General features: G+C 42.2%; 1 protein-coding gene across 1 annotated transcript in view; it reads right to left on the bottom strand.

The window, feature by feature from the left end:
• Positions 1-9,918: 9,918 nt before the first annotated feature.
• arhgap35a (Rho GTPase activating protein 35a) overlaps positions 9,919-14,463 on the bottom strand; it is an 84,456-nt gene continuing 79,911 nt past the window's right edge. Inside the window, exon 8 of the mRNA XM_076282786.1 lies at positions 9,919-14,463. This exon is cut by the window's right edge and continues 653 nt beyond it. The gene's annotated coding sequence lies outside the window, so the exon portion shown is untranslated.

The following is a 14,463-nucleotide window of genomic DNA, read 5'->3' as shown; positions in this document are numbered from 1 at the left end:
GCACCACATAGGCCAGTGGACAGTGTTTGCTTGCGTGAGCCCAAGTAGCTTACTTTAAAGCGACATCGTGAGCTCCTGTCAAAATCTAGCAGTGGACCTAACTACACACAAGCAAAAGGCTATGAAACAACATCAACAGTAGCCTGTTACACAATATCCTTGCTAATGCGCTAACTGGCATTTATCTGAAATGTTATCAGCAAAGTTGTAAGGTGAAAACTTTATTTCACGGTGTGTTCTAAACAACATAATGGCATGATATTAGCCTAATCTTTCATGTGCATGAGGCCCATATAGCATCACAATGAATATGAAGATCATGTTAAAAGTTCGCTGGCAATAACATAAATATGTAGGTTACATACCTGATGTCACTGAGCTGTCAAAGAGGCTACGAAACCATCTCCGTACGTTATCGCTAATTAAACTCAGCTGACTGGTGTTAGCGCATAGCCATCGTTGCTGTTAAAATGCCTGGCTAGCGCTGGGAATCTAAACACTTCAACACCGACATATAGCCTAACATGTTCAAAACTATTGCGTGTTATGGATTAACACATGACATTTCTTGAAGTATTTGGGAACACACTGAATTAACTGCTAGTCCCTGTTAGATTAGCTTGCAAATGCCGTTGTCCATGACCTGGCAGTTTTATGGCAAGCGGTTTTAACATACCTTATGGCAAAACGCCTACACTGGGTAAACTTGAAAGCAGAGCTTACCATTGTGTGTGCATGCATGGCAAGTTGTTTTAACATTTAAATGTATTATTCGTAGGAGCAATGAGATATTGATAGTAAATTGAATATAACAGTTCAATTTCATGTTCAAATTTGTCTTATCAATAAAAAAAAGCAATTCATGCTTTAGACCATTTTAATTTAAAACATTTTAATAACAAACAAAGTACCGGTTCAGGCACCGTTTCGGCACCGGCACCGTTTTAAAAGTATCGATTTAGCACTGGTATCGGATAAAACCCAAACGATACCCAACCCTATTCATAAGGGTAGACATTTTAACTATACTGTAGCCCACCAGGATAGCCAAGGATGTAGCCATGGAGTAAACATTGGGTTCCTGCCATTCTACACATTCATGAACACATGGGGTGATATGTGTGTATGTTTTCTTTTAAACAATGTCTAATAATATTGTTTTTCTCAGTTTTGTGTGCTAATTTATCTTATGCCATTGAGGGTTGAACAAAATACAACCATAACTATAATCATGTGAACATAAATCTGTGCATAAGTCCAGATTTTGTTTCCAAAGTATCAAATGTTCAAAAACTTGGTTGTGCAACATCTGCATGAGCTGTCTGGGTATGCCTTTGTGTGGCTATATTACCATAGTTCCATGTGATCATAAACTAATGCATTCAGAGCAGCCTAAAAAGTAGGATAGCTGTCCCCAAACCAGCTGTTTGGAAAGGGAGTAGCCTAATGCTGCTCCTTTCTGATAGGAGTTGAACTCCAAACATGGTGCTGGCAGGTCAAAAGAAAATATAAAAAGAATAATGGTGTCATTAAACCAAAAAACAAAACAAATTTATCTCAAAAACAAACAAAAAAAATCACCAACTGGCAGCTGGATTTCAGGAAGCTTTGGCAGAAGCCTAAAACATGGGGAGAGAGAGAGAGAGAGAGAGAGAGAGAGAGTATATATGGGTGTGTTTATGTGTGTGTGTGTGTGTGTGTGTGTGTCACTTAACTTATTCCTCAAGCCAAATGAAGTAAATGGCAGCTCCTCGAGCCCGATAATCTCACCACGAAGCCCAAATTACAACCCCAGTAAGCACAGCAAACGCACCACAGCCTCGTACAGAGCAGCACGAGGGTAGTCCAGTAAGGAGAGTAGCCTACTCATGGATCAACTTGTAAGGCATGCTCTCTTTGTCTGTAAGTCCCCCTTACGAAAAATAACTATAGTATTTTCTATAGTAGCTGGTGGTACTATAAGAATGCTATAATATTTTGTCCCAAAGTACTATACGGTCCCAGTACTTATTTTTCGGAAGGGCCCTTTCACTGTTCCGTGTTAAATGAATTAGGCTACTGAAGTAAAATGAAAGACAAAGAAAACAAACAAAAACATAGATTTGTCCAAAGGTTTGGGAGTGTTGAAATAATGTTTGTACAACTTCTCAAATGGGCCAGAAGCATAGGCATAGAAGGCGTACTGGTAGAGTGTACACACGTAGCCTATTCATTTTTATCTGTAATGGAACAATGAGACAGAGATGTATATCTGACTGGACACAGCATTAGCTCTGGGATAAACTTCAAAGACTGATAAGTAGAACAGCATCCCCTGATCCATAATTACAAGTGGGCTGTTGTTCTTTCTTCAAACTACCACAACAGTTTAGGACAACCACAGGGGCGCCACCAATTATCACGTTAAGGACCTAACGCCTCCAAGGCCTCTAAAGTGGCTCGCGCATTTGTCTCGCGCGCACCACGCAGGCAGACACGCATCAATTTGACCATCTCACTTCCCGGTGTCAATAACATCCTCTCTGGCGGCGCTGCCATCAATCGAGGTTTCGATATTGAAATACCACAGTGACCTAGTCGATCGATAATCTCCTTGGGGCGAATGGGTGCTCACAAAACCATCAATGAGAGTGATCGGCGCCGAGACCGACTCGTATGGTCCGTATTGATATGAGTTGCTGCTTCCACCTGTGGCGAGAACTCTTGCGGCGCCGGTGTCGGCGCATCTGAATTCAACCGGCGCAGCAGCAGCGAGACTAGGACAGAGACACGGATGAGCAGCGATACGTGCTCCGACTGATCATAAGAGGGGAGAAGGATAGCAGCCTCACTTTCCCTCAACTCCCAGCAGAAAGAAAGAAAGAAAGAAAAAAGAAACGGCAGGTTTTCACAAGGTTGACACATAGTCTATAAATAGGCTAAATAAATAAAAACACCAGGCGTTGACGCTGACTGTATCCTGCTTTTTGTTGAATAAAATGTGAATGTTCATTTCTTACTGCCCAATCAGGATGTGTGAAAAGGGCTTTACCTTGCTCGTCTCTAGTAGGCTAGAGTAGCAAATTACCTTCAATAAACCCTGGTATCACTTGCCATTTTTTGCCAGTAGAACTTAAACGTGTTTAAAAATTCCTCTTTACAGATCCCTTTGATAGAGATTGGTCAAGTTCATAACAATAAACGGCTTTCACATAGAATGGCAACCTGTTACAAGTCAGACACCTTGTGGACATTGAGTGCAATTGCAGTTTAGCAGGTATGCCAAGCGAAATGACTGTAAATCGTCTCAGGTCAGATTCATAGCCCACAGCTTACTCACATTTCATCATTACATGATCGCTATGATAGTCCACTGTCTTTTAAGGACTTGTGTCCAGTTCTGCTCTAGTTCCCGTCACAGCAGGTGACTGCGGAGTAGGCTGGATTTGGCCCATTCATTCTTTCCAGAGGCTGTGGCGCTCAGGGCCCTAACTGCCATTTAAATTAGCCCGTCTTCATGAGGCTTTTGACCTTTAGCACAATGAGTGCAACTACAGCAATATATCTAGAGCATGGAAGATGCTGACTGTGTCTTTTTCTCTCTCTCTCTCTCTCTCTCTCTCTCTCTCACTCACACAGACACACACACACACACACACACACACACACACATACACAGCTGTTGACAACCCCAAAAGGTCAGAGGGGAAAGTTCGTGCATTCTCACAGTGCCTGGAGCGTGCCCTTTTCCATCCCGTCTGGGGCGTCCTGTTTGGGAGTGTTCGGAATCGGGAGAGACATGGCAAAAAGGCCATCTCCATTGATCCTGCTTGGCGCTGACTTGATAAAAAGGTCAGGTTGGGTCACAGCAAAATGGCACCCACAAACACACCAACACACACACACACACCCTCTCTTTTGGCTTTCTGGTGAGGGGAGAGCTTTGCAACCACATGTGCCAGGGCTTGTCTGGGCCATGACATCTTTATATTTTTACGTTTACGGTCCTTTATAGTCCTCTTCCCAATGTGTGAAAAGTGCAGCACAGGCAACTTGAGGGGCCAATTCACTGGACCTGCTCAGGGGCCCAGCTGGTTCTGAGGAAGGGCCTGCGTAACCTGCGTCATGTTGAACCGCGTGGCTCAGCCCGTGTGCAAAACAGAAGCACCTCGAATCAGAAAAGGAGCGTGCTAGCAGTCAAGCTAAAATCTGCTGCTAGCTCTCTCGCCAGCACTACTCTTAAGGCTTCGGGAGGGAGGTTTGCTACCGTTCATACTGCACAGCTACAGACCAGCTAGCTACCGTTACGCCTGGACCTAGCCTAGTGGACCTAACCTAGCCTGGACCTAGCCTAGCGGACCTAGCCTAGCGGACCTAACCTAGCCTGGACCTAGCCTAGTGGACCTAACCTAGCCTGGACCTAGCCTAGCGGACCTAGCCTAGCCTGGACCTAGCCTAGTGGACCTAACCTAGCCTGGACCTAGCCTAGAGGACCTAACCTAGCAGTTATTCACTGCCTGCCCTACTGTGTATGCAGTGAATGAGTGAGTATTCCACGTACAGCTCGGGGGGGAAACTAAGCCACAGGTTCACCGTGCCATTCTAAAAGAAAAAATAGCAAACTATAAAGCTTTGTGGGAAGGTAATTGCTGAAAAGGAAACTCTAGGATGTTGTTCTCCACCATTGATATGCTACTACATCAAACACCCTTTGACACACTCAGTCAGGCATCCTCTCTGAGATGCGAAGAATTTGCAGGCTTCTTCAAAAACAGCCTTGTTTTTCCAAGAAGCCAAGTGACTTCTATAAGGATGGCCATTGGTAACTCAAAATTGTAACTCAGACCAGCTCCTCAACATGTGCTCTGGATCCAGTCCCTACTAGATTCCTCAAGAACGTATAGTTTGGCTCCCTTTATTCTCAAGGTAATGAATAGAAACAGGTATTTCCAACTGCTTTTTAAACCGGTGTCGTGAAACCTTTACTTAAAAAGTCAAATCTTGACCATACTGTCCTGTGTAATTACAGGCCTATGCCAAACCTTTCTTGAGCAAAGTACTTGAAAAAGTTGTTTGTAATCAACTTAATACCTTCCTCAACGAAAATATCTCAAAAAATTCCAATCAGGTTTTATATCAAATCACAGCACAGAAACGGCCCTAGTAAAAATAGTTCAGACTTGCTACTGACAAACAAAATCTCAATCCTTATTCTCCTAAATTTGAGTGCAGCATTCGACACCATTGATCATAACGTTAATTCACCGCCTTGCGAAGTGGGTTGGTCTCTCTGATAATGTTTTAAACTGGTTTCAACTTTAAACTGGTTTCAAACCTCCATTACTGGTATTGGTCCTCTGCTTTTCCCCCCCTATATATGCTTCCATTAGGAAACATCATAAGTCAGCATAATGTAAACTTCCACAGCTATGCAGACGATATCCAATTCTGTGGAGCCAACAAACCCAGATGGCCTTGTTCCCTTATCACATGCTTAACCTCCATTAATCAGTGGATGAGCAACACTTTTTTAAAGCTAAATTACAATAAAACAGATACTTTTGGTTGGCCCAAAAATCAAAGCGAGACACCATAATAATCCATGCCTTTATCACTAGTATGTTAGACCAGTGGTTTTCAAAGTGGGGGCCGGGGCCCCCTGGGGGGCCGCGAGGGGGTGCCAGGGGGGCCTCAGCAATTTGGAAGGAAAAATAAAAGCAACAAATAAATACATTTGAAAATTTTTAAATATCCTATAAGGGGTTGTTATACAATGCCATTAGAATAATTTGTCGCATATCTGAACATTATATTTTCCATGATAATGACTGGGAATAATAGTAGAGTTATATCTCTCATATAGCAGAAAGCTTCAAATGCAATTTTTACACACTGTATGCTCAATCGCGAAGTGCTTGTGGCTAAAATAATTATTAGAATTAGCTTAATGTAATTTTACATTTGCCGTAGTATTTTCGATGGGTTTAATAACACATCAAGGGGTCCTTGGCCAGAACCTAGTGGTATTTGGGGGGCCTTGTCGTGGAAAAGTTTGGTAACCCCTGTGTTAGACTACTGCATTGCATGTTTTACTGGTCTCCCACAAAAAGCATATAAAGAAATTGGAACTCATACAGAACTCTGCTGCTAGACTTAACTAAGACCAAGAAGAGGGAGCACATCAGCCCTCTGTTAGCTGAACTGCACTGGCTCCCTGTTTCCAATATAATTGATTTTAAAGGTTCTGTTAATGACTTACAAAGCTCTTAGTTCTTAATGGCATAGCACCTTCATATATCTGAGCTTTTAATATCTTATCAACCACAAAGGAACCTTAGATCTTCCAGTGCTAATCTTTTAATTGTGCCCAAAGTGCTCCACAAGCAAAGCGAGAAGCTACTTTTATCCATTACTTGCAGCTATGGAACACCCTGCCTCTGTATATCAAACAGGCACATTCTGTAAACATCTTTAAAAAAGACCAGCATACGAGAATTTTTAGTTAACTAATTTCTAGCTTCTAACATATTTCTTCACATTATTTTACGTTCTACTGCTGCTATTTACAGGGTATTTTTCTATTTTCACTGCATTAATTGTATTGTATAAATAAATTTATTGCGACTCTAGACAGTCGCCAAAAATACCTAAACCTGCATAGTGTAGGCCTACCTAGAATCAGCTCTTCTGAGAGTGCCTCCTCTCCAGACATCACTAAAAACCCATTACACTTAACTTGCACGAATAACCCATTACACTTAACTTGCACTTACCATGACCTTCCTCTCCATCCTGTCTGTCCGTCTTACCCCCTTCCCTGAAGTAACTTGGCTCTGAACTGTGATTCTATTTCTCATGCAAAGTAGTGCTTTACGGAAGCTTATTGCTGCCACACTAAAAGAATTAAAAAGGCTCAGTATTATGTAATTACGTGAAAAGTTTCTTGTAATAACAATATCTTTTTCATGTTTTAACAAGATATGTATCACGTTATTACATGAAATTATCACGTTATTTCATGATACTGATATTTTCACGTTATAACGTGAAAATATCATGTTATTTCAAGATATGATATTTTTACGTTTTAACAAGATATTTATCACGTTATTACATGAAATTATCATGTTATTTCATGATGCTGATTAGATACTGATATTTTGACCCTTCCCCACAGCCTTAGAAATGACAGCGATGAGCTGACATGCAGGCTACCGAGCCAGAGCGGTCTAGGCTATACATTCACCCACATTGCGTGAAGATTTGCATATTTATCAAAGCCCTTTCTCCCTCTTGCGTCAAGTTAGCGAAAGTTGTATTTATTGTGTTGATAAGAAGATAAAGCAGAACTATCAGGCTGTGTGAGCCATATATATACAGTCTATGGTGTGAGCAGGCTATCCTGCATAGAACCTCTCTATCGGCCTCCTTTTCAGCAGCTCTCTGCCGATACACACACATCCCTCTTCGCTGCTCCTCAGTCAGCTGGGAATTGACCACACACACAGCCTACACACTCATACACACATGCACAAAAACAAACACTCATCAAGCAGCACTGTAATAGCAGTCAGGGTGCAAGTTCATAGACACTAGTTATCATTTATGCCAGCCATGAGCTCTCGTGGCCTTGTTTCGTTTAGTTTCGTTATTTTGAAATAACGTGATAATTTCATGTAAAAACGTGATAAATATCTTGTAAAAACGTGAAAAAATCATATCTTGAAATAACATGATATTTTCACGTTATAACGTGAAAATATCATTATCATGAAATAACGTGATAATTTCATGTAATAACGTGATACATATCTTGTTAAAACGTGAATAAGATATTGTTATAACAAGAAACTTTTCACGTAATTACATAATACTGAGCGTTTTTATTTCTTTTAGTGTGGCAGCAATAAGCTTCCGTAGTGCTTAATGCAATGCTTAATACAGTTTCTGTATTGCTTTGACCTGCTTAAAGAAACTGGGATCCATTTGCTCTTCATTAACACCTTTGCACAGCAGAAGTCGTCTCTTGCAAATGTTCGAACACATTTTCATTGGGTTCACATTTCTCAAACCCTTTTGCAACAGTTAACACAGTTACACAGATGTAATTAAAAGACCCCAAACTCTATGTTAAATGAAAGGAAAACATCTATTCACAGGTGAAATTCCTTGCATAAGTCTGAATCTTTGATATCACCTGTGTGAATATCCTTTGCACAATTCTTCAATCAGCAACCATTCATTATTCATAAGAGATGCAATGTCTGTTCTGTGTTGCTATGTGCAAGTAGATCTAAGGCACATTTAGAGAAACTGTATTGCCTATTTGGGGACGAAAACAGTACACAAGTTGAAAAATCCATGTGTTTACTGTAGGTCTGTTTCAATGAAAAAATGATTGTAGTTAAATTATATTTGTCTTGTCCATGTGCTTAGCCTACTGTAGGTCTTACATATCAGTGACAGTTACATCTTGGGAGAAATTAATACAAATAATTTTTATTCAATACATTTTTATCTTTTTTTTAATTTTTCTGATACCAGACAAATGATAAAGAAATGCTATAGACAGAGCAAAATGAAGGCTGAATCTCCTCATTTTGAGAGCTATGTTTTGTATTTTGTTGTCCAGTGTGTAATAATTGATTGAAACCACACAGTGATTTGATTACAAGATGCGTTGTTTGAAGGCAAGATTTGCTTTTGCCGCATGTTTTACAGTAAGTGTTTTGAGAGAGTAAGAGCCTTTAGCAAGCATGTGTCATTTTGGCCAGAGTGCTTTTGCTTAGACCTGCCTGTTAATCGTTTTGAAAATGTGATAAGATAGTCAGAGTTGACACAAGTCAGAGTTGACACAAGCATTAAAGTGATCGAGAAAAAACGTATTACACTGCTGTCTTCTTTTCAGTATGCTTGATTGTTCTCTATATTTGGTAAGCATCAGCTAACTGAATGAATTAATATAAATGTAGGCTGACCAGGGCTGCATTTCCCACAAGTGTAGTTGAATTTGTTAAGTGATAAGAGACTACAATAGATCTTTGAACTCTCTTGCAGTGGTGATCGCTCAGTGCAGTCCAGATCACCGAACAAGTAAGGGATAATGGACGACACGCTGCCTGTTCACAGAAGTTAATGCACGGTCGAGGTTGTAAAACGGCCCCGACGCGAAGCGGAGGGCGTTTAAACCTCGTAGTGCATTAACTTCTTGGCAGCCAGTTTCCTCCTGGCTTTTTAAGTAAAGTGATACCAACATTCATTTTGATCTAACAGTCTGGAGACTTGGACAGCAGCATCAAAGACATGATGCATATCTTAACTGCATACAAATGTATATTTTTCATTGAGAAGACAAACACCTCTAAAAAAAAAGAAAATATATCAAAATATTCATACCATGTGCGATTTAATTCACTAAAACCTATATCACAAATATACAGTATGCTTTGCAAATGTATTTGGTATCAGAGTGAGACATGTCTTTTCTTGTTTTCCTAACCTCTGTCTGCCAAAGTGACACTGGGTAGAGGACAGTAAAGGTGTGTATATTCACCAGCATGTGTTCCCATAAGGTTATGAATGAGTGAGTGAATAAATGAATGAATCCTTTATTTCCCCGAAGGGAGTTTTTGCTCTATCAGACAGAGCCTGTAGGAGCCTACTATAGTGCACTATATGTGGATATTTGATTTATTTTTAGTATATTTAGTATGTTTTTTTAAACATTACATTTTAAATCTTCTACTGTCTCTATTGTGCAGTGCAGTTTTTTTATATTTATATACTTGTATTACTTTTTCTGCTGTAAGTGCATGTGTGTGATGTCTGTATGCTACTGACACCTTGAACTTCCCCTTGGTGATCAATAAAGTATCTGTATCTATCTATCTATCTATCTATCACCATAGTAAGTAAATAAACAGACGCAGAAACCCAGACTTTACAAGATTGATTTATTAACTATGGTACAGCTCACTGAAGTAAGGCCAGACCTCTTCCACACACATACATACACGCGCACACACACACACACACTCACACACACTTTTCCCAAAGAGAAACTTGACCATACTCTTCGCAAAAACATGATTTGTGTCGGTGTGAGTGAGTGGGTGTGTGTGTGTGTCAATGTCTCTTTTTTTTGTTTACTTCATTTTTTCCTGTGTTTTTACGCAGTTTCATGTAACTTTATTTCATGTATATCATTTTTTAAAATCCTTTCATAAGCACAAAGACTGAAGGCGAGACCATCCGTTCGTTCTCCGTTTCCCAGACTCGATTCATGCACTACATCGGGTGTGGCCTTAAACCATTCACAAAAATGTTTTTTTTAAAAAACATTTTATTTGTTTTTTTTTAATTATTAAAAAATAAAACATAAAAGAAAACATACTTATTTTTTTTTATCTATCACCACTGACTAAAGGGCAACATGTTAGATCTCCCTCCTCTCCCTAACATACAAATAAACAACCTTTTAATTTTTTTTATTTTTTTTTTACCGGAATATACTTTTGCTTGTTTCTCATTTTAACTTAACAGACAGTCTGTCACCAAAAGAGAAAGAATAACAAACAAGGAAAACAAAGAGTGATACAGCCGGAGAGATCCGCTGAACCAAGGTCACATTATTCACTTTAATACATTTTTTTTGTAGACTTCCTCTCTTCCACTCTTGCTGTTTTTGTTTGTTTGTTTGTTTGTTTAAGTTTACCTCTGCACAGTCTTTGGCCGCCCCTCACAGTCTGGTTCTATATAAACACATTGATATACACAGAGAAGGCCACGAGGCCAGTGTTCTGCTCAAAGGAAATCGCTAAAGTACCAGAGGAGCAGGCTCCTGACTCCCGCCCAATTTCCCAAAACATACCAGTCAGCCTCTCTCTCAAAGACAGACCGAAGCACAGACAGAAAGAACGAGAGAGAGAGAGAGACAGAGAGAGAGAGCGATGGAGAGAGAAAGATGGAGAGAGAAATATAGCCTGATGGAATTAAGGAAAATGAAATAAATGACAAAGCTGACAAAACTAGAGAGGCAGGAAAAAAGGCCGATCGAAAGATCACAGCCTGATTGGTTGCTCAGAAAGAGTTACTGTTTCTACCAACCAATCACAGCTCACAGGGGGAAGTGATTGACAAGAGCAAGGATTGAGAGTCCAGTTCAGTTGCCCTGTATTGGTATGTGAGCAACATGTTTAGAGCTAATGAGTTATATATATGGAGCAACATACATGTAAAGAAAGTACATGATTACGTGTTGAGCTTACATTTTACCACAGATACATGTCCCAAAACAATAAATGCTTGAAGTATTCAACAACCATCATTACTGTTCTCAAAAAAAATAAATTCCCATTTTCATCGTATTCCCATATTCAGGTTCATATTGACTATCTTCCTAACATGAAAAAATCTATTGCCAAATTCCTTTGTTTTTCCTCTGTATTAAATGTGGCTTTCTCTTACGAACCTGCAGTTCCGCTAAGCAACAGCAGATGGCAGCACAGCACCACACAAGGAGACAATGCAGACCAACCCAAAGGGGGAAGTCTTCTGAGGAGCTGAAGCAATTCACAGTACAAAAACTCCTTCCTTCGTGAATGTGACTGAAACTCTGCATTTTAAAATGGGTTTGCTAACTCGCTGGTTTCGAATTCCGAAAAGCCGAAAAGGCTTCAGACTCCTTAGGCATGCTACATTCTCCACACTCTCACTCTGTCTATGTCTGTCTGTATATCCTTTCCTATCTGTCTCCTGTTTAATGATTAAGACTAGCGAAACGCAGCACATTCCATGCTGGAGAGTCCAAGTGGTGTTGGCTGTAGGCTCTGTGACGAGCTCCTGGGCCAGATTAGCTTTAGCGGAGGATCTGCTGTGCGGTCAGCAGCCATGCAGACAAATGGCACAGCATTACGGCCAGTTCAGCATGGCCTCGGTATTCTCCTCACACGTCCGCTGGGGTCAGCGCGGTCACTGAAATCCCATTACACACAGCTCCCCTCTGTCACTGCCTCCGGGCACCTGTCTGTCTGTCTGTCGGGCCAAACTGTCTGTCTGTCTATTTGCCTGCCTGCCTACCTTCCTGTCTGTCTGTCTGTGTCTGTCTGTCTGTCTGCCTGCCATTCCATCTACATATCAGCCCATGTTCCTGCCTGTCTGTCTGTCCGTCCGTCTTGTCTGTCGATCTGCCAGTCTCTTTGCTTTACTGCCTGGACGTCCTATCTACCTGTCTGTCTGTGTCTGTCTGCGGCATCAAGCCAGAAAGAGAGGTGAATTACGCTCCAACCTTTCTCCCTCTTTTCCCCTTTCTCTGTCTCCCTCTCTCTCTGCTAGTTTCCTCTTCCCAGAGCACGCTGACCTCTGCTGCCTTCTGCTCTTATCAGCTTCAGACAAACATCCCCTTCCAACGCAGCGATTCATCAGGACGCACACCAATGCCACCAAAGTTCAGCTGACATCTTCATTATCGGCTTACAAGACCAGCCACGTCAGCTCAGCACGGCTCGCCATCTCTCCCTCCATAACACACACACACACACACACAAACACACACACAGAGACAGACATGGCATTCTTCCTCGAAAACAGAGACTGACGGATTCATTTTTCATTTCATTTTCTGTTTTGTTAACAGACGTTGGCCTTGTCCATAGAATAAAAGATTTTCTAGAGAAGCGCTCTCCCACCTCAGTGAGCCTGAGAAACAGCCCACATCCTAACATATCTCCTGTTGCCCTTAACGCCGCCCTTGCTCCTGTCAATCACAAACACAAGCCCCACCCCAGATGTAGGAAGCACAAATAGCAGGAAGTTATGCGTACTGTAGATGCAACAAAAGGGGAGCAGATGCTTCCTGTGAGCTTGCAATTTACTGATTGGATGGCAACTAGGAAGGAATGCTCTATTGAGCCGCCCCATTGGTCCAGCCTGCAGGCAGAAAAAAGAGATGAATGAAAGAAGGTAGGAATGAAGTGACTTAGATAGGAGGAAACTTTATGCAGACATTCGTTTATCTGTTTGCTTTTTTCTTCTTCTCTATAAAAACATCAATCTTCCAGCTTGACCTGGAGGCTCTGGCTCATGGCTGAGGAAGAGAGAAGGAGGGAGGGAAGGAGAAGAGGAAGACCACAGAGGAGGAGGAGAGAGTAAGAGGAGGAAGAGAGAGGAGGGGTGTGGCCTGACATCAGGGGCGGCATGTCCCATGATGTCATGCGATTGGCTCCCAGGGCCGGGCGTGTCCAGGCATCAAGTGGAACGGGATCCAGTTAGTCTAATTTGGTGAGTGTGTTTGCGTCTGTCTGTCTGTCTGTCTTTCTGTCGGACATCAGCGGTGGCTGCACCTGTGATCAGGAGAAGGATCAGGAATGTGTCTGCAGGAGATAGCTCACAGGGTCTGTATGTATGTGGTGGAGAAACTCGTCTGAATCAACGCAGGAGTCTCCCTGTTGTTGTTGTTATTATTATTGTTGTTGTTGTAGCCCAGCTGAACATACACAGTCACATTTGCAGTGGTCAGAAGCATGTGGGGTAAGTCTAGTGGTCTTCTGGGTTCAGCTGTGGAACTTGGACACCTGCTGCAGCCCTGTGCCCCCTATCTGCCCCCTCATGTGCCCGTCCTGGCGCACCTATAGAGGAGAGCAAGGCGGTGGCAGGAAAGGAGTGGTCCCAATACCCCCTTGGGGGGAGGGGCAAAGTTCAGAGGTCACACAGAGGTCAAGGTCAACGTCTCCTTGACCTTCTCCCAATTCTAATCCCCCTGCAGGGGTCAAACAACCTCTCAGAGGCCCTGGAGGACTCGCACCAACACCAGGGCTTGGATGCAGGTGAGACCATGTGTATGTATGTGTGTATGCGTGTGTGTGTGTGAGTGTGAGTGTGAGTGAGGGTGTGTGGGCATACTAAGGCAGCAAAGGAAATTGGAAAGAGAAGGCAACTGAAGAGGAGCTATGATCGTCAAAAATTGCACTGCTATTGTGTGTAGCTGAGGTGTGTGTGTGTGTGTGTGTGTGTGTGTGTGTGTGTGTGTGTGTGTGTGTGTGTGTGTGTGAGGGGGGTGGGGGGGTGCTGGCGTAGGGGGAGGACAAAGCACGGATAAAGTGGCTCAAACACAAGTGGTAATCTCTTCTATTCTCCCTTTCTCTGTCTGTCTGTCCGAATCCCAGTCTTCTCACCTACACACGCCTGGACATGGCAGGCACGATTTACCGCAAATCTAGTCAGGTCCGAAGCCAGGGGTGACCGGTGACCGCACCCCAACGACCCCCTCCCTCCCTCCGTCCCTGCCCACTGTGCACGTCCTCTTCTCTTTTAACATCCTCCTCTTCACCTATCCCTTCAAGAAAATCTCATTACAGGTCTTCCTCCCTCCTGTCTACATTCTCCTGTCTCTCTCTTTCTCTCTCTCTCTCTCTCTCTCTCTCTCTCTCTCTATCTATCTATTTATTTATTTATTTCTCTCTCTCCTCTCCTCTCCTACTCTTTCAC

The sequence above is a fragment of the Alosa pseudoharengus genome, unplaced genomic scaffold (genome assembly GCF_046254945.1).
Source record: "Alosa pseudoharengus isolate Yale_2024_CS ecotype anadromous, Long Island Sound unplaced genomic scaffold, YU_APseudo_1.1 YU_APseudo_1.1_scf_13, whole genome shotgun sequence".
Taxonomy (NCBI): domain Eukaryota; kingdom Metazoa; phylum Chordata; class Actinopteri; order Clupeiformes; family Clupeidae; genus Alosa; species Alosa pseudoharengus.
This window is presented reverse-complemented; position numbering and strand designations above follow the sequence as displayed.